Below are 19,537 nucleotides of genomic sequence, written 5' to 3'. Positions count from 1 at the left end.
AACAAAGGTGTCCATGTATGCCAATGACTCAAGTTTTATATTAAGCCCACAAGCTAGATCCCTGTCTCATTGAAGATCTAGATAACTTTTCTGTATTCTCTGGACTTAAACCTAATTATGATAAGTACACAATATTGCATTAAAAAATACAACTTTTACATTACCCCTGCAGTTTACCTATAAAATGGGCTGATGGTGAAGTAGACATACTTGGTATTCATATCACAAAATATATAAATAAGCTCTCCACAGTGAATTTCAATAGAAAATGTAAAAATAGACAAGATCCTGCAACCTTGGAGAGGTAAATACCTGTAGTCATATCTCAGTTTACTCACTTACTTATGGCTTTGCCTACTCATGATGATTTGTTTTTCAATCATATGAGCAAAAAACATTTGGCTTTTTCTGGGACGCTAAACCAGACAAAATAAAGTGCGCCTATCTATATAATGAATATGAATTGGGTGGGTTGAGATGATTAAATATAAAAGCACTAAACCTCTCTTTAAAAGCTTCACCTATTCAGAAGTTTTACTATAAGTAGACCACTAAGAAAAGCTTATCCATTGTTTAAAAATGACCTTTTTGTCTTTGTGCAGATTGCCATGTCTCATTTTCGATTAATTGAAATTTCTACTTTTTTCAAAGTATCTCTCTAAATAACTTTTTTGCCCGCTTTGAGGACAATACAGTGCCACTGACACGGCCTGCAACGAAAACATGCGGTCTCTCCTTCACTGCAGCCGAGGTGAGTAAGACATTTAAACGTGTTAACCCTCGCAAGGCTGCAGGCCCAGATGGCATCCCCAGCCGCGCCCTCAGAGCATGCGCAGACCAGCTGGCCGGTGTGTTTACGGACATATTCAATCAATCCCTATACCAGTCTGCTGTTCCCACATGCTTCAAGAGGGCCACCATTGTTCCTGTTCCCAAGAAAGCTAAGGTAACTGAGCTAAATGACTACCGCCCCGTAGCACTCACATCCGTCATCATGAAGTGCTTTGAGAGACTAGTCAAGGACCATATCACCTCCACCCTACCTGACACCCTAGACCCACTCCAATTTGCTTACCGCCCAAATAGGTCCACAGACGATGCAATCTCAACCACACTGCACACTGCCCTAACCCATCTGGACAAGAGGAATACCTATGTGAGAATGCTGTTCATCGACTACAGCTCGGCATTCAACACCATAGTACCCTCCAAGCTCGTCATCAAGCTCGAGACCCTGGGTCTCGACCCCGCCCTGTGCAACTGGGTACTGGACTTCCTGACGGGCCGCCCCCAGGTGGTGAGGGTAGGCAACAACATCTCCTCCCCGCTGATCCTCAACACTGGGGCCCCACAAGGTTGCGTTCTGAGCCCTCTCCTGTACTCCCTGTTCACCCACGACTGCGTGGCCACGCACGCCTCCAACTCAATCATCAAGTTTGCGGACGACACAACAGTGGTAGGCTTGATTACCAACAACGATGAGACGGCCTACAGGGAGGAGGTGAGGGCCCTCGGAGTGTGGTGTCAGGAAAACAACCTCACACTCAACGTCAACAAAACTAAGGAGATGATTGTGGACTTCAGGAAACAGCAGAGGGAACACCCCCCTATCCACATCGATGGAACAGTAGTGGAGAGGGTAGCAAGTTTTAAGTTCCTCGGCATACACATCACAGACAAACTGAATTGGTCCACTCACACAGACAGCATCGTGAAGAAGGCGCAGCAGCGCCTCTTCAACCTCAGGAGGCTGAAGAAATTCGGCTTGTCACCAAAAGCACTCACAAACTTCTACAGATGCACAATCGAGAGCATCCTGGCGGGCTGTATCACCGCCTGGTATGGCAACTGCACCGCCCTCAACCGTAAGGCTCTCCAGAGGGTAGTGAGGTCTGCACAACGCATCACCGGGGGCAAACTACCTGCCCTCCAGGACACCTACACCACCCGATGTCACAGGAAGGCCATAAAGATCATCAAGGACATCAACCACCCGAGCCACTGCCTGTTCACCCCGCTATCATCCAGAAGGCGAGGTCAGTACAGGTGCATCAAAGCTGGGACCGAGAGACTGAAAAACAGCTTCTATCTCAAGGCCATCAGACTGTTAAACAGCCACCACTAACACTGAGTGGCTGCTGCCAACACACTGACACTGACTCAACTCCAGCCACTTTAATAATGGGAATTGATGGGAAATGATGTAAATATATCACTAGCCACTTTAAACAATGCTACCTTATATAAATGTTACTTACCCTACATTATTCATCTCATATGCATACGTATATACTGTACTCTATATCATCGACGGTATCCTTATGTAATACATGTATCACTAGCCACTTTATACTATACTATGCCACTTTGTTTACATACTCATCTCATTTGTACATACTGTACCCGATACCATCTACTGTATCTTGCCTATGCTGCTCTGTACCATCACTCATTCATATATCCTTATGTACATATTCTTTATCCCCTTACACTGTGTACAAGACAGTAGTTTTGGAATTGTTAGTTAGATTACTTGTTATTATTGCATTGTCGGAACTAGAAGCACAAGCATTTCGCTACACTCGCATTAACATCTGCTAACCATGTGTATGTGACAAATAAAATTTGATTTGATTTGATTTGATTTTCTAACAAGCATTGTAGAGCTGGCTACAATTTAAATGTCATCCCTCTGAAAAGATAGAACAAATATTACAACAAATATTATGGCTGAACTCAAATGTGCTGGTTGATAAAATACCTGTATTTATGGGAAAGATGTTGTTGCTAGGGTATTTTGTTCTTAAATTATATTGTAAATTGGAACTGTTGAGTTATATCCTTCATGGAGTTATCAGAATTGTACGGGAAAGTCTGCTCAATCCAAGAGTACCACCAATTGATTACAGCATTACCCCAAAAATGAAGGAGGCAGATGGCAGCGGGAGGAGGTAGGGAACTGGTCTGTTTGCCCAATATAAAGAATCAAAACTGGTGGAGGAATAAAAACAGCACAAATAGGAAAGTATTCTAGTTTCATTTGAGTACCAGGATGTTGACAACTGTACTATACAGATTGAAAAATAGTTGGGAAGAGATTTTTGATGTACTGATTTGATGGTATGAGTTGATATATAAAACAACGCAAGATTCAAGACTTTGTGCTTTTCAGCTAAAATTATTATATCGGACTCTTGCCACTAACAAAATGATGAATATTTGGGGCATAAAATCATCAAAGCTCTGCAGATTTTGTTATGAGGACACAGAATGAATAGACCATTTATTTTGATATTGCCCTCAGGTAGCCTGTTTCTGGTTTCAGGTTCAGGAATGGCTGAAAATGCATAGTATTGATCTAAAATTGACCTTAGAAATATTACTGTTAGGAGATCTGGAGAGACTGGGTCAGTCAATTACTAATATACTAATATTCTTAAAATGATTTATCTTCAACTCGCAATCTGTGGATTATATTCGATTAGATAGATTGAAATTGTTCGTTAAACATCACAGCAGAGTTGAAAGATATATGTTTCTTAGAAATCCGAAGGTTTCCGAAGGAGGTTGGCCAGCAAAGATAGGTGGGATGGGCTGAGGGAAGCTGAGGGTTGGGATGGTGAATTGGGAGTGGAGTGGGAGTGGAGTTGCTGTGTGGGAGATAGAATGATGGTCAAAGATAAAAGTCAAAAATAAAACATAATAAAAAGTATGTTTGAATGACATGGAGGGGCAGTGTTTTTACAGCTAATGCCGATTTTCCCTGAGGCTGATGCCGTGCAGGTGTTTGTACACATGCGTATACACACACTCATTCAAATAAATGCATACAAGAACACACACATACATGTAATAGTGCCAGACATGCACACAAACATATACAGTTGGCATTGGTGTTACATGTACGATTTTAGTTGTCCTTGATGTCCTTTGTTTTTTCGTTTTCTGTTGTTTGTCTGCATTGTTGTTTGCTGTTTTCTTCTGTCTTTTTCTTTTTCTCTCTTTAGTTCATTTTCTTGGTTGTTGGTGCATTGGGGGGTTCTTGGGGGTAGGGAATGGTATTAATTATATACATATATTTCTTCTTCTTGGGGGGGACTGTGGGAAGGGTCTCGAATGGTTGAGGGACAGCTATTGGGGAACTGTGGGGGGGGATCTTGGAGGGTTCGGGTTCAGGTTCATGTCTTTAGGCCTGGTGGGACATCTGTCAACATAACCTTGAGCAGGACATTGACCCTGGAAGCTTCTGTGTGTCGCTCTGAATGGGAGTCTGTTGGATGACTGGTGTGGTGTAGTTGTTGAGCGGCTTCACTGCAAGTATAATGTATGTTTTGGATATTCAATAAAACATTTAAAAATATATATATATAAATAAATAAAAATGCAAACAAATAAAATGTTTACAATGCAGGTGCACAGGTCGAGAGAAACATTTTAGTAATCGAGGTGACAGACATAGGGTGACAGACACATTCAAAACCTCCTTGCATACTCTTGCCTGCATCTACAGTTGAAGTCGGATGTTTACATCCCCTCAGCCAATGCATTTAAACTCCGTTTTTCACAATTCCTGACATTTAATCCTCGTGAAAAAATCCCTGTCTTAGGTCAGTTAGGATCACCACATTCATTTTAAGAATATGAAATGTCAGATTGATAGAGAGAATTATTTATTTCAGCTGTTAATTCTTTCATCACATTCCCAGTGGGTCAGAAGTTTACATAGATTCCATTAGTATTTGGTAGCTTTGCCTTAAAATTGCTTAACTTGGGTCAAACGTTTTGGGTAGCCTTCCACAAGCTTCCCACAATAAGTTGGGTAAATTTTGGCCCATTCCTCCTGACAGAGCTGGTGTAACTGAGTCAGGTTTGTAGGCCTCCTTGCTCGCACGTGCTTTTTCAGTTCAGCCAAATACATTTTCTATGGGATTGAGGTCAGGGATTTGTGATGGCCACTCCATTACCTTGATTTTGTTGTCCTTAAGCCATTTTGCCACAACTTTGGAAGTATGCTTGGGGTCATTGTCCATTTGGAAGACCCATTTGCGACCAAGCTTTAACTTCCTGACTGATGTCTTGAGATGTTGCTTCAATATATCCACATAATTTTCCTCCCTCATGATGCCATCTATTTTCTGAAGTGCACCAGTCCCTCCTGCAGCAAAGCACCGCCACAACATGATGCTGCCACCCCCGTGCTTCGCATTTGCATGGTGTTCTTCGGCTTGCAAGCCTCCCCTTTTTCCTCCAAACATAACGATGGTCATTATGGCCAAACAGTTCTATTTTTGTTTCATCAGACCAGAGGACATTTCTCCAAAAAGTATGATACTTGTCCCCATGTGCAGTTGCAAACCGTAGTCTGGCTTTTTTATGGCGGTTTTGGAGCCGTGGTTTATTCCTTGCAGAGCGACCTTTCTGGTTATGTTGATATAGGACTTGTTTTACTGTGGATATAGATACTTTTGTATCTGTTTCCTCCAGAATCTTCACAAGGTCCATTGCTGTTGTTCTGGGATTGATTTGCACTTTTCGCACCAAAGTACGTTCATCTCTAGGAGACAGAACGTATCTCCTTCCTGAGCGGTATGACGGCTGCGTGGTCCCATGGTGTTTATATTTGCGTACTATTGGAAGTACAGATGATGTCCTAACCGACTTGCCAAAACTATAGTTTGTTAAAACCTGTTATGGCTAGCGTTCCCCTAGGGGAACTCCCCCCCCCCCCCCCCCCCCATTCAGCTGAAAAAATATTATTTCGAAATATTTAACTTTCACACATTAACAAGTCCAATACAGCAAATGAAAGATAAACATCTTGTTAATCTACCCATCGTGTCCGATTTTTTTATTGTTTTACAGCGAAAACACAACATATATTTATGTTAGACCACCACCAAACCCCCCAAAAAACACATCCATTTTTCCCAGCCACAGATAGTCACAAAAGCAGAATTAGAGATAAAATGAATCACTAACCTTTGATAATCTTCATCAGATGACACTCATATCACATCATGTTACACAATACATTTATGTTTTGTTCGATAATATGCATATTTATATCCACAAATCTCGGTTTACATTGACGCCATGTTCAGAAATGCCTCCAAAATATCCGGAGTAATTACAGAGAGCTACGCCACATAACAGAAATACTCATCATAAACTTTGACGAAAGATACATGTTTTACATGTAATTAAAGATACACTGGTTCTTAATGCAACCGCTGTGTCAGATTTTTTTTAAACGTTACGAAAAAAGCCTACCATGCAATAATCTGAGACAGCGCTAAGACGTAAATATATTTCTCCGCCATGTTGGAGTCAACAGAAATACGAAATTACATCATAAATATTCCCTTACCTTTGATGATCTTTCATCAGAATGCAGTGCAAGGAGTCCTAGTTCCACAATAAATTGTTGTTTTGTTCCATAATGTCCAATACTAGTCTCCAATTAGCTGCATTTGCTACCACTTTCAGCTCACGTGCCCAGAAGCTGACGCTGGTCCAGGCGAACTCGGACGAAAACTTCAAAAATATATATTCTAGGTCGAATAAACTGGTCAAACTAAGTTGAGAATCAATCTTTAGGATGTTATTTTCATATATATCCAATAACGTTCCAACCGGAGCATACGTTTTCATCTGCAGCCAAATGGAACGATGGTGATATCAACAGACAAATGCGCAACAGGGAAATTGCATTCTGCCAGGACAGTGACTCATTCCTCTCCCATTCGGTCAAAGTTCACACCAGAGGCTGCATTCCACGTTCTACTGAATGAGGACATCTAGTGGAAGGTGTAGTAAGTGCTAAAAGATCCATATCTTATTTGGAAGTGAAGAGGCGATGACTTAAAATTAGACCCGCATTCAAAATTTCACTTCATGTTTGGAAGATTGCCTGCCCTATGAGTTCTGTTATACTCACAGATATATTTCAAACAGTTTTAGAAACTTCAGAGTGTTTTCTATCCAATAGTAATAATAATATGCATATATTAGCAATCTAGGACAAAGTAGGATGCAGTTCACTATGGGCACGCAATTCATCCAAAGTGAAAATACTGCCCCCTATCCCCAACAAGTTTTAACAAGAAATTTGTGGAGTGGTTGATTAACGAGATTTAATGACTCCAACCTAAGTGTATGTAAACTTCTGACTTCAACTGCAGCTGATCAGGGGTGTAATCATTACAGTTGCAAATTAGTGTTTCTATTGGACAAATTCAGATATGTTTATTCCTGTTTCTTTCTGTTTGCTTCCGTTTAAGAAAAGTTTTTCAACAGAATACTGATCACACGTAAATACGGTTCACTTTCATAGCAGCCATTTACAAACAGCATTAACGTTTTTATTGTTGTATAATTCCTTCTCGCATCTACGTGCTCTCTTCTCACCTTACTTAGCTTGTGGAATTCAGTGCACAACACATCAGCTGTCAGTGACCAGGCGGAAAAACATTTCCAAGCCAAACCTTCATATCATAACCGCTAACCGCTAAACACAGCCTACATCGTTGTCACCATATTGGCTAACATTAGTAACGTCATAGTCGACATAGCTACTAGTACTTATGCCTTAGTAAACCCGCTACAATCTTGCAGTACAGTGTATGGTCAGCAAGCAGTTTAGCAGTTACACCGGCAGGCCCCGGTGGCAATAAATAAAACCAAACGCTAACCTTGACTTGGAAGAGTTCCAGTGTAGGATAGCCATAGCCAGCTAGCAACATAGCATCCCTCTCTGAGCCAGATGTTTGAGTAGGCTAAAGTAGCTAGGTGCATTTGCTAGCTAAGTCAAAGTGAAAATATGAAAATACAACTAAATATAGCGATCTCTCTCTCTCTCTCTCTCTCTCTCTCTCTCTCTCTTGCTTATCCTTCATTTTTAAAGAAGTTATTTTGTTTTAAAGCTGTTCTTCAACTATAGTATTTCTCTCTTTGCTAGCTAGCTGTAGCTTATGCTTTCAGTACTAAATACATTTTCTTTGATTGGGTGGACAACATGCCATTTCATGCTGCAAGAGCCCTGATAGGTTGGAGGACGTCATCCGTAAATTGTCATAATTACTGTGTAAGTCTATGGAAGGGGGTGAGAACCATGAGCCTCCTAGGTTTTGTATTGAAGTCAATGTACCCAGAGGAGGATGGAAACTAGCTGTCCTTCAGCTACACCCTGGTGCTACCCTACAGTGCTGTTGAGGCTACTGTAGACCTTCATTGCAAAACAGTGTGTTTTAATCAATTATTTGGTCACGTGAATATATTTAGTATAGTTTTAAATTCACTGAAGAGCATGGCACTCCCCTTCCTCCTCTCAGGAGCCTCCACTGCTTAGAGATAAGATTAATGAAATCAATAACTTGCTAACGTCAGATAACATTCACATACAGTGCCTTCAGAAGGTATTCACAACCCTTGATATTTTCCACATTTTTTTTGTTACAGCATTAATTTTAAATGGATTAAAGCTAGATTTTGTCACTGGCTTACACACAATACCCCATAATGTCAAAGTGGAATTATGTTTTCAGAAATGTTTTCTAATGAATTAAAAATGAAAAGCTGAAATGTCTTGAGTCAATAAGTATTCAACACCTTTCTTATGGAAAGCCTAAATGCACTGTACACAAATATAAATGCAACATGCAACAATTTATAAGATTTGAATGACTTACAGTTCATATACACTACCGGTCAAAAGTTTTAGAACACCTACTCATTCAAGGGTTTTTCTTTATTTTTACTATTTTCTACATTGCAGAATAATAGTGAAAACATCAAAACTACAAAATAACACATATGGAATCATGTAGTGAGCAAAAAAGTGTTAAACAAATCAAAACATATTTTATATTTGAGATTCTTCAAATAGCCACCCTTTGCCTTGATGACAGCTTTGCGCACTTTAGGCAGTTCAAACCGGGGTTCATCCATGAAGAGCACATTTCTCCAGCGTGCCCAGTGGCAATCGAAGGTGAGCACTTGCCCACTGAAGTCGGTTACACCTCCGAACTGCAGTCAGGTCAAGACCCTGGTGAGGACGACGAGCATGCAGATGAGCTTCCCTGAGACGGTTTCTGACAGTTTGTGCAGAAATTCTTCGATGGCTGGTCTCAGACAATCCCACAGGTGAAGAAGAGGGATATGGAGGTTCTGGGCTGGCGTGGTTACACCTGGTCTGCGGTTGTGAGGCCGGTTGGATGTACTACCATATTCTCTAAAACGACATTGGCAGTTTATGGTAGAGAAATTAACATTCAGTTCTCTGGCAACAGCTCTGGTGAACATTCCTGCAGTCAGCATGCCAATTGCACACTCCCTCAAAACTTGTGACATCTGTGGCATTGTGTTGTGTGACAAAACTGCACATTTTAAACTGGCCTTTTATTGTCCCTAGCACAAGGTGCACCTGTGTAATGATCATGCATATCAAGAAGCTGATTAAACAGCCACACCTGTCAGGTGGATGGATTATCTTTGCAAATGAGAAATGCTCACTAACGGATGTAATCAAATTTGTACACAACATTTTAGAGAAATAAGCTTTTTGTGTGTATGGAAAATTACTGGGATCTTTTATTTCAGCTAATAACACATGGGACCAACACTTTGCATGTTGCATTTATATTTATGTTCAGTATAAGTTCAGGAGTAAAAATGAGCTTAAAAAGTCACATAATAAGTTGCAAGTTACCTCATCTCTGGACCCCGCATATACAATTATCTATAAGGTATCTCAATCGAGCAGTAAATTTCAAACACAAATTCAACCACAAAGACCAGGGAGGTTTTCGTTAGTTGCTAACCAGTCAATGTTCAGGTCACCGAAAAAATAGACCTCTTAACATTGCACACTCTTAACATCACACACACAAGCATTTTACACACATTATCTAGATACTGACTGTTAGCACTTGACAGCCTATATAAACACCCTAAAATCATAGGCTAAAGATGAGGCAGGTAGACTTGCAACTACAACACTTGAACACTTGACATGAGATCATCTCTAAGTATTATAGGGATATGGCTCTGAACATATACCGCAACAGTGATGCGTTGTGTTGGATTTTCCCCAAACATAACGTTTGTATTCAGGACATAAAGTTAATTTCTTTGCTACATTCTTTGCAGTTTTACTTTAGTGACTTATTGCAAACAGGATGCATGTTTTGGAATATTTTCATTCTGTACTGGCTTCCTTCTTTTCACTCTGTCATTTACGTAAGTATAGTAGAGTAAATACAATGTTGTTGATCCATCCTCAGTTTTCTCCTATCACGGTCATTAAACTCTGTAACTGTTTTAAAGTCACCATTGGCCTCATTGTGAAATCCCTGAACGGTTTCCTTTCTCTCCGGCAACTGAGTAAGGAAGGACACCTGTATCTTTGTAGTCACTGGGTGTATTGATACACCTTCCAAAGTGTAACTAATAACATCATGCTCAAAAGGATATTCAATGTCTGCTTTTTTATTTTTACCCATCTACAAATAAGTGCGCTTCTTTGCGAGGCATTAGAAAACACTAACTGTCCTAACTGTCCTCTCATGTCGCAAGGGGGTGGTGTTGCAATCTACTGCAAAGATAGCCTGCAGAGTTCTGTCCTACTATCCAGGTCTGTACCCAAACAATTTGAACTTCTACTTTTAAAAATCCACCTCTCTAAAAACAAGTCTCTCACAGTTGCCGCCTGCTATAGACCACCCTCTGCCCCCATCTATCTTCAGAGCTCGTGCTGCTAGGCGACCTAAACTGGAACATGCTTAACACCCCAGCCATCCTACAATCTAAGCTTGATGCCCTCAATCTCACACAAATTATCAATGAACCTACCAGGTACCACCCCAAAGCCGTAAACACGGGCACCCTCTTAGATATCATCCTGACCAACTTGCCCTCTAAATACACCTCTGCTGTCTTCAACCAAGTTCTCAGCAATCACTGCCTCATTGCCTGCATCCGTAATGGGTCAGCGGTCAAACGACCTCCACTCATCACTGTCAAACGCTCCCTGAAACACTTCAGCGAATAGGCCTTTCTAATCGACCTGGCTGGGGTATCCTGGAAGGATATTGATCTCATCCTGTCAGTAGAAGATGCCTGGTTATTTTTTTAAAATGCCTTCCTCACCATCTTAAATAAGCATGCCCCATTCAAGAAATTTAGAACCAGAAACAAATATAGCCCTTGGTTCTCTCCAGACCTGACTGCCCTTAACCAACACAAAAACATCCTATGGCGCTCTGCATTAGCATCGAACAGCCCCCGTGATATGCAACTTTTCAGGGAAGCTAGAAACCAATATACACAGGCAGTTAGAAAAGCCAAGGTTAGCTTTTTCAAGCATAAATTTGCTTCCTGCAACACAAACTCAAAACAGTTCTGGGACACTGTAAAGTCCATGGAGAATAAGAACACCTCCTCCCAGCTGCCCACTGCACTGAAGATAGGAAACACTGTCACCACAGATAAATCCACTATAATTGAGAATTTCAATAAGCATTTTTCTACGGCTGGCCATGCTTTCCACCTGGCTACCCCTACCCCGGTCAACAGCACTGCACCCCCCACAGCAACTCGCCCAAGCCTTCCCCATTTCTCCTTCTCCCAAATCCAGTCAGCTGATGTTCTGAAAGAGCTGCAAAATCTGGACCACTACAAATCAGCCGGGCTTGACAATCTGGACCCTTTCTTTCTAAAATGATCTGCCGAAATTGTTGCCACCCCCCTGTTCAACGTCTCTTTCGTGTTGTCTGAGATTCCCAAAGATTGGAAAGCAGCTGCGGTCATCCCCCTCTTCAAAGGGGAGGACACTCTTGACCCAAACTGCTACAGACCTATATCTATCCTACCCTGCCCCTATCCTACCCTCTTCGAAAGCCAAGTAAACAATCAGATTATCGACCATGTCGAATCCCACCATACCTTCTCCGCTATGCAATCTGATTTCAGAGCTGGTCATGGGTGCACCTCAGCCACGCTCAAGGTCCTAAACGTTATCTTAACCGCCATTGATAAGAAACAATACTGTGCAGCCGTATTCATTGACCTGGCCAAGGCTTCAACTCTGTCAATCACCACATCCTCATCGGCAGACTCGACAGCCTTGGTTTCTCAAATGATTGCCTCGCCTGGTTCACCAACTACTTCTCTGATAGAGTTCAGTGTGTCAAATCGGAGGGCCTGTTGTCCGGGACTCTGGCAGTCTCTATGGGGGTGCCACAGGTTTCAATTCTTGGACCGACTCTCTTCTCTGTATACATCACTGATGTCGCTCTTGCTGCTGGTGAGTCTGTGATCCACCTCTATGCAGACGACACCATTTTGTATACTTCTGGCCCTTCTTTGGACACTGTGTTAACAACCCTCCAGGCGAGCTTCAATGCCTCCAATTGCTCTTAAATACAAGTAAAACTAAATGCATGCTCTTCAACCGATCGCTGCCTGCACCTGCCCGCCTGTCCAACATGACTACTCTGGACGGCTCTGACTTAGAATATGTGGACAACTACAAATACCTAGGTGTCTGGTTAGACTGTAAACTCTCCTTCCAGACTCACATCAAACATATCCAATCCAAAGTTAAATCTAGAATTGGCTTCCTATTTCGCAACAAAGCATCCTTCACGCATGCTGCCAAACATACCCTTGTAAAACTGACCGTCCTACAAATCCTCGACTTCGGCAATGTCATTTACAAAATAGCATCCAATACCCTACTCAATAAATTGGATGCAGTCTATCACAGTGCCATCCGTTTTGTCACCAAAGCCACATATGCGACCTGTACACTCTCGATGGCTGGCCCTCGCTTCATACTCGTCGCCAAACCCACTGGCTCCAGGTCATCTACAAGACCCTGCTAGGTAAAGTCCCCCCTTATCTCAGCTCGCGCTCCAGCAGGTATATCTCTCTGGTCAACCCAAAACCAATTCTTCCTTTGGCCGCCTCTCCTTCCAGTTCTCTGCTGCCAATGACTGGAACGATCTACAAAAATCTCTGAAACTGGAAACACTTATCTCCCTCACTAGCTTTAAGCACCACCTGTCAGAGCAGCTCACAGATTACTGCACCTGTAGATAGCCCATCTATAATTTAGCCCAAACAACTACCTCTTTCCCTACTTTATTTATTTATTTTGCTCCTTTGCACCCCATTATTTCTATTTACTTGCTATATTGTTTTTACATTGCCACCATGGCCTTTTTTTGCCTTTACCTCCCTTATCTCACCTCATTTGCTCACATTGTATATAGACTTATTTTTCTACTGTATTATTGACTGTATGTTTGTTTTACTCCATGTGTAACTCTGTGTTGTTGTATGTGTCGAACTGCTTTGCTTTATCTTGGCCAGGTCGCAATTGTAAATTAGAACTTGTTCTCAACTTGCCTACCTGGTTAAATAAAGGTGAATTAAAATAAAAAATAAAAAGGATCTGTACACAATTCCTGGAAGCTGAGAATGGCACAATTCTTTCATGGCCTGCATATTCACCAGACATGTCACCCATTGAGCATTTTGGGATGCTCTGGATCGACAGCGTGTTCCAGTTCCCACCAATATCCAGCAACTTTGCAAACTGATTGAAGAGGAGTGGGACAACATTCCACAGGCCACAATCAACAGCCTGATCAACTCTATGCGAACGACATGTCGCGTTGCATGAGGCAAGTGGTGGTCACACCAGAAACTGACTGGTTTGCTGATCTGTGCCCCTACCTTTTTTTAAGGTATCTGTGGCCAACAGATGCATATCTGTATTCCCAGTCATGTGAAATACATAGATTAGGGCCTAATGAATGTATTTATATTGACTGATTTCCTTATATGAACTGTAACTCAGTAAAATATTTGAAATTGTTGCTTATTGCATTTATATTTTTGTTCAGCATATAATCCATCCAATTTATAAAGCCCCAAAATTAGGCTCCGGTTTAGCTAAATATAAATTGTAAGAGAAGAGAGCTCTGCTTGTCAATTAAAGTGTCAACTCGAGTGATGGCATTGTAATAGCTAATTTCCTTGAGAACCAAACTGCACCTGTTAAACTGGGCATGGAGAAGCGCGGTCCCGAGTGAAATTTGTGGGCGCGCTCTTTATGGCACGTCGCAAAAGAGGGGGAGCAAACTGGCACGAGCCTACCGTCGTTGTCAGGGACGGGGTGCATCTGTGGAAAAAAAGATAGGACATAACAATAGCATCATCCAGTTTCGGTGTACATTGATCCAGGGTGCGTCATAGGAAACGAACACGAACATGGCGCTCTTTTATATAACATAATGTACACGACACATGGAATGGCCAATATATTTTTTTGTTTGCTGGATTACGAAGAAGAGTGTACAATAAAATGGAGTGGTAGGGGGGCAAAGGCACGCTGTCTCCATCATAGGGAGGCGCGTCCACCTGCTGATACAGGGAGTCCGGGCTTGGGAAAAACATGGTGAGGTCGCACTCGCTGCATTGAGGAGAAGATACAGTTTCCATCTGTCAAATAAATAACTGTAAATGGAATGATGACGACGGGAAAAGCGCAGCCCGTGTGAAAAGAGAGGTAAGTTAAATGTTGTACAATGACGAATATGGTTCTCAGTTCAGGGCAACACACTTGCATAAAGAATATGCAACGTCAAATAGCCTACAATTTCTTCGGCTGCATTCGAGAGAAAAGGGGGGAGGGTATTTCATGTATCACGTTAAATCAACATTCATCTGTTGTGTTTGTATATTTAAGAATGTATTTAATTGTATACAGTTACTTCACTTTTAAACTGTGCAGAAAAGCAATTGTCATAAAATGCATTGAAAGACAACATTCCTTATTAAGAAAAAAAGTGATACCCTACATTGGAGCATTAGAGGTACCAGCAAACTGCACCCCATATCCCATCCCCCAAAACACACAGACATACAACACACAGGCAATATGAGAATTGTCAGTCCAGGTCCTGGACAACCTTTGCAGTATTTGGCAGTGCTTAGTTCAATAAACAAGATGCTTAAACTTGAACATTTCACTGAATAATGTGCTCCCCTTGGCATGAAATCGACCATTGCTCTCTGCTCCCAGATTCATTTATTTTCAGCATGGAGTTCCCAGCTTTTCTTCTTTCCCTGTGGTTAGATGCTGTGTTCAATTTCTGTTCATATTTGTATGTGACATAAGGTCAGACCTGTCGCACTCGCATAAATGCACTCTTAGTGTTTACAAAAAGGACAAGCAAATAAAAATTGTCTCAACATTATTGTTATTACAGTATTATTATCATTGTAAGATTACATCTCGATCCTACTTCTCACATGGATGGCAATAACATATATGGAGCTCTCTGCCAAATTGCAGGGATAGCACAACTAAATGATTCACCATCTTTCCAGAATAATGCCTGGTTAAAGCTATCCTTCACAGGTGGTTGTCCCTAAGAGGCAGAGTTTAACTCAACAACATTCCCTTGTGAAAGGGCTGGGGAATTGTTTATCAGGCTTAATTATGCACAAGTGTTAATTTGAAGTTGAAGGTAATTTTTTGGGGTTTCATGTTTTTGAAAATACAGTAGATAAGAGGACGAAATACACCCTCTTAATTTAGCCCAGAGTGTCCCCAATAATAGGCACTGAAAATCCTTTAATTTGATCAGGTCTGTATATCAACTCAAGCAGGGTTCCTGCTAAGAGCTACCCATCCCAGTGCCAGACCTAGTACGTTTCCTTTACTGTCCCAATGTGTTGTTTGGTTGTCCAGCCCCATGTCGCTCCATTGATGTTATAAGGTACTAAAGTAGTTTTGAAGAAACATGCTGTTTTTTACCCATCCCATTTTGCCTATTATGTTTGAAAGTGAATAGGATTAGGCATGTTCAGGGTGAGACAACAACAATCCACTTAATGTAGTCCTCTGTGCCTCCGTTCTATGGGTTTTTGTCTTCCTTACTTCAGCAGCCCAATGTTCTCAGAGAGAACAGAGAGAGCAGGTCCTTGAAGGCTGGGCTGCACACAGCACTGCATTGTGTTTATCTGAAAGTAGTGCCAGAGGGGGAGGAGCGAGGCTGCCTGGGAGGTTGGGTGAAAGGTTGTACCAATACCTGGGTAGACGTCACACTGATTAACACATTTCAGTCTTCTATATAGGAGCCGGTATGTATGGTATAAACCGGTATTTCCCACCAGTTAAAATGACCATACAGAACATGAACAGACACATTTTCATACGATTTAACCTGTTGAATAGTGGGCAAATGTTTTTGTGCCTGGTTGTCAGTCATTCATTAATTCACTCAGAGATAACCCCCTCGGCTCAGTACTGCATTGTTGCGGTGACTGTGGCGCTGCTCGGCATCGGAGGGAGTTGAGGTAGCATGCTGTAATTAACAGAAAGGTAACGACCCCGTGAGATGGGTGGCTCAGCCCTTTTTGATTACTTTCATGACCGCAGGGAAAAAGTCTGAACTGAGCTTCCTCTCTAGTGGGACAGACAGACAGACATTAGAGCAGAGCAGAGTGCTGAGATCTTTAGCTGCCCATGCTGGGCCTGTAACATTCACAATGTTTCTAACCTCTATCCTCCTCACTGGCAGGCAGATACAAACACCAACCCCACTGCTGTGGTCCTGGATGACTCTGGTTTGTCTCTCTATGTCCAATCATGAAGGAATCACTTGCTGTATTTCTTTATTGAAAAATATCCTCTGTGAGACTTTTGCATATGGTATTATACAATGAGTATACAAAACATTAAGAGCACCTGCTCTTTCCATGACATAGATTGACCAGGTGAATCCAGGTAAAAGCTATGAGCCCTTATTTATGTCACTTGTTATATCCACTTCAAACAGTAGATGAAGGGGAGGAGACAGGTTAAATAACTATTTTTAAGCCTTGAGACATGGATTGTGTATGAGTGCCATTCAGAGGGTGAATGGGAAAGACACAAGATTTAAGTGCCTTTGAACAATGTATGCTAGTAGGTGCCAGGCATAGCAGTTTGTGTCAAGAACTGCAACGGGTTTTTGTCACAGTGTGTATCAAGAATGGTCCACCACCCAAAGAACATCCAGCCAACTTAACACAACTGTGGGAAGCATTGGAGTTAACCAATGGCGATTTTAGCACGTCAATCTTGGTGGAGCAAACAAATTATAATGTGGGATGCATGCCAGCAAAGCCACTACACAACACAACACTAAACAATACATTAATTACACTATAACGGTGACAAACAGTGGCCCACAAACTGTTTGAGCCTACCTAAAGCTGTCCCAACAGCAGTCCCAACACCTTACCACTGCTACACCTGGCTATCAGCAGAGCCTTGTCTGGCAGCGAAACAGTTAATTCAGCCTCATTTACTGCCTTTCAGCCTAATTTACTGCCTTGCTTAAACAAATGTGGTTTCTACTGACAATTGAGATGTACAAAATATGTAATAAGGGCGGATAAGATGCAATCCGAATTACGATTAAGACATTAATGAACAAGCTTGGACGTACCTAGTCAGTATAACTATTTGTTCAGCACTTTTGAAATGTACATACGACAGAATTCAGAACATGGGCCGTTCTTACAGTGTTCTCCCTGTACACCAAGTCAGAACCATAGGATAAATAAAGGGGGCATATAAGCAGACAATTAAAGTTCTTACAGTATGTGATGATTACATTTCTCAAAAACAGGTTATAGGCTACATGTGCACCACCAAGTCAGAACAGTAGGCGAAATTAAGAGGTGAAAATATACTAAATTATTAGGGTGAGGCACATGGGCTACTAACAGCTTACTACACAACATACACTTAGTATTACTTTCTTAACTACAGTATACATATCTCCTTGGCATATAACATCATTTATGCAGCAGCATACAGAACATTTTTGGACTCACCTTGTTGTGCTGTGATCACTTGAACAGGAAGGTGGCGCAGCGGTCCTTCGTGGGCAAATTTTGTCATCAAACTTTGTCATCAAAGTCTGGCATTCTCTGGATTTATGGTTCTTTTAAGACAACTGGGAACTCCAAAAAAAGTTCAATCATGATGACGTCATTGATCTTCAGGTCGTAGCTCTAGAAAGAGGCCTGAGATCCCGATTTACAATTCCGAGTTGGATGAAGGTTCAAAACGTTTTCAAACATTTTCCCAGTTGTAGCTCGTTTTTCCCGAGTTTCCAGTTGTCTTGAACTCAGTAAAGTCAGATTTTGTAATTCTGAGTTAGCAATTGTTTTGAGCGAGGCACAAATCATGCTTCATTGACAGCAAGGCCAATGTTGAATGTATATCATTTTAAACTAAGAAAAGAGACCATTAAACGTAGACTTGGACCACACATCCACTCCACTGAATAGCAGGCTAATGATTGCTTTGCAATGCTTGCAGTTATCCACTGATTCCTTCCAAACCACTCATTGCTGAATTTGCGATTTCCACCTTGTTGTGTAATGTTTATGTCCAATGGCCGATGAGCACCGATACGTTTTATCTATAATTATTTATCTTCAAATGACAAGGATTTAAAAGGATTTGCCAGCAGATTGTCAAATTGATTCATGATGATGACTGCTAGCTAAGATTTTGAAAGTATGATGTTCATAGTCCAATCAAAGCTACTGTAGATATAACGTGATTTGACTTCATTTTATCTGTGGCCAATGACCTTGAGCCTTCTTGGATGAGCACTTCTAATGTAACTCTATGGCAGCACCCAAGGGGCTTGAATTTTCGATCTCTACCGTTAGACTTGGCGGTGACGTAGTGTTCCCATGAGTGACAGAACACTGAGCCAATCACGGGGCAACGCTCCGTATCTTCTGCTGGCTTGCCCCACCACCACAGAAAGTACTGAGCTAGGCTGGAACACCTGCATTTTGTAGCTGCCTTATTAGGGTTGCACACTTTGGGGAATATTCAGAGGTGGAAACCTTCTGTGAGAATTAACGGGAATATATGGAAATTAACGGGTATACAGTGGGGCAAATAAGTATTTAGTCAGCCACCAATTGTGCAAGTTATCCTACTTAAAAAGATAAGAGAGGCCTAGGTACATCATAGGTACACTTCAACTATGACAGACAAAATGAGAAAAAAAATCCAGAAAATCACATTGTAGGATTTTTTATTAATTTATTTGCAAATTATGGTGGAAAATAAGTATTTGGTCAATAACAAAAGTTTATCTCAGTACTTTGTTATATACCCTTTGTTGGCAATGACAGAGGTCAAACATTTTCTGTAAGTCTTCACAAGGTTTTCAGACACTGTTGCTGGTATTTTGGCCCATTCCTCCATGCAGATCTTCTCTAGAGCAGTGATGTGTTGGGGCTGTTGCTGGGCAACACAGACTTTCAACTCCCTCCAAAGATTTTCTAAGGGGTTGAGATCTGGAGACTGGCTAGGCCACTCCAGGACCTTGAAATGCTTCTTACGAAACCACTCCTTCGTTGCCCGGGTGGTGTGTTTGGGATCATTGTCATGCTGAAAGACCCAGCCACGTTTCATCTTCAATGCCCTTGCTGATGGAAGGAGGTTTTC

At 41.6% G+C, this 19,537-nt stretch overlaps 1 protein-coding gene across 1 annotated transcript in view; it reads left to right on the top strand.

Annotated features, from left to right (window-relative positions):
* Positions 1-14,145: 14,145 nt before the first annotated feature.
* The window catches only part of LOC110537374 (neurite extension and migration factor-like), an 82,159-nt gene continuing 76,767 nt past the window's right edge, over positions 14,146-19,537 (top strand). Inside the window, exon 1 of the mRNA XM_021623375.2 lies at positions 14,146-14,572. The gene's annotated coding sequence lies outside the window, so the exon portion shown is untranslated. The remainder of the gene's footprint in view (positions 14,573-19,537) is intronic.

This window comes from Oncorhynchus mykiss, chromosome 12 (assembly GCF_013265735.2).
Source record: "Oncorhynchus mykiss isolate Arlee chromosome 12, USDA_OmykA_1.1, whole genome shotgun sequence".
Classification (NCBI taxonomy): domain Eukaryota; kingdom Metazoa; phylum Chordata; class Actinopteri; order Salmoniformes; family Salmonidae; genus Oncorhynchus; species Oncorhynchus mykiss.
This window is presented reverse-complemented; position numbering and strand designations above follow the sequence as displayed.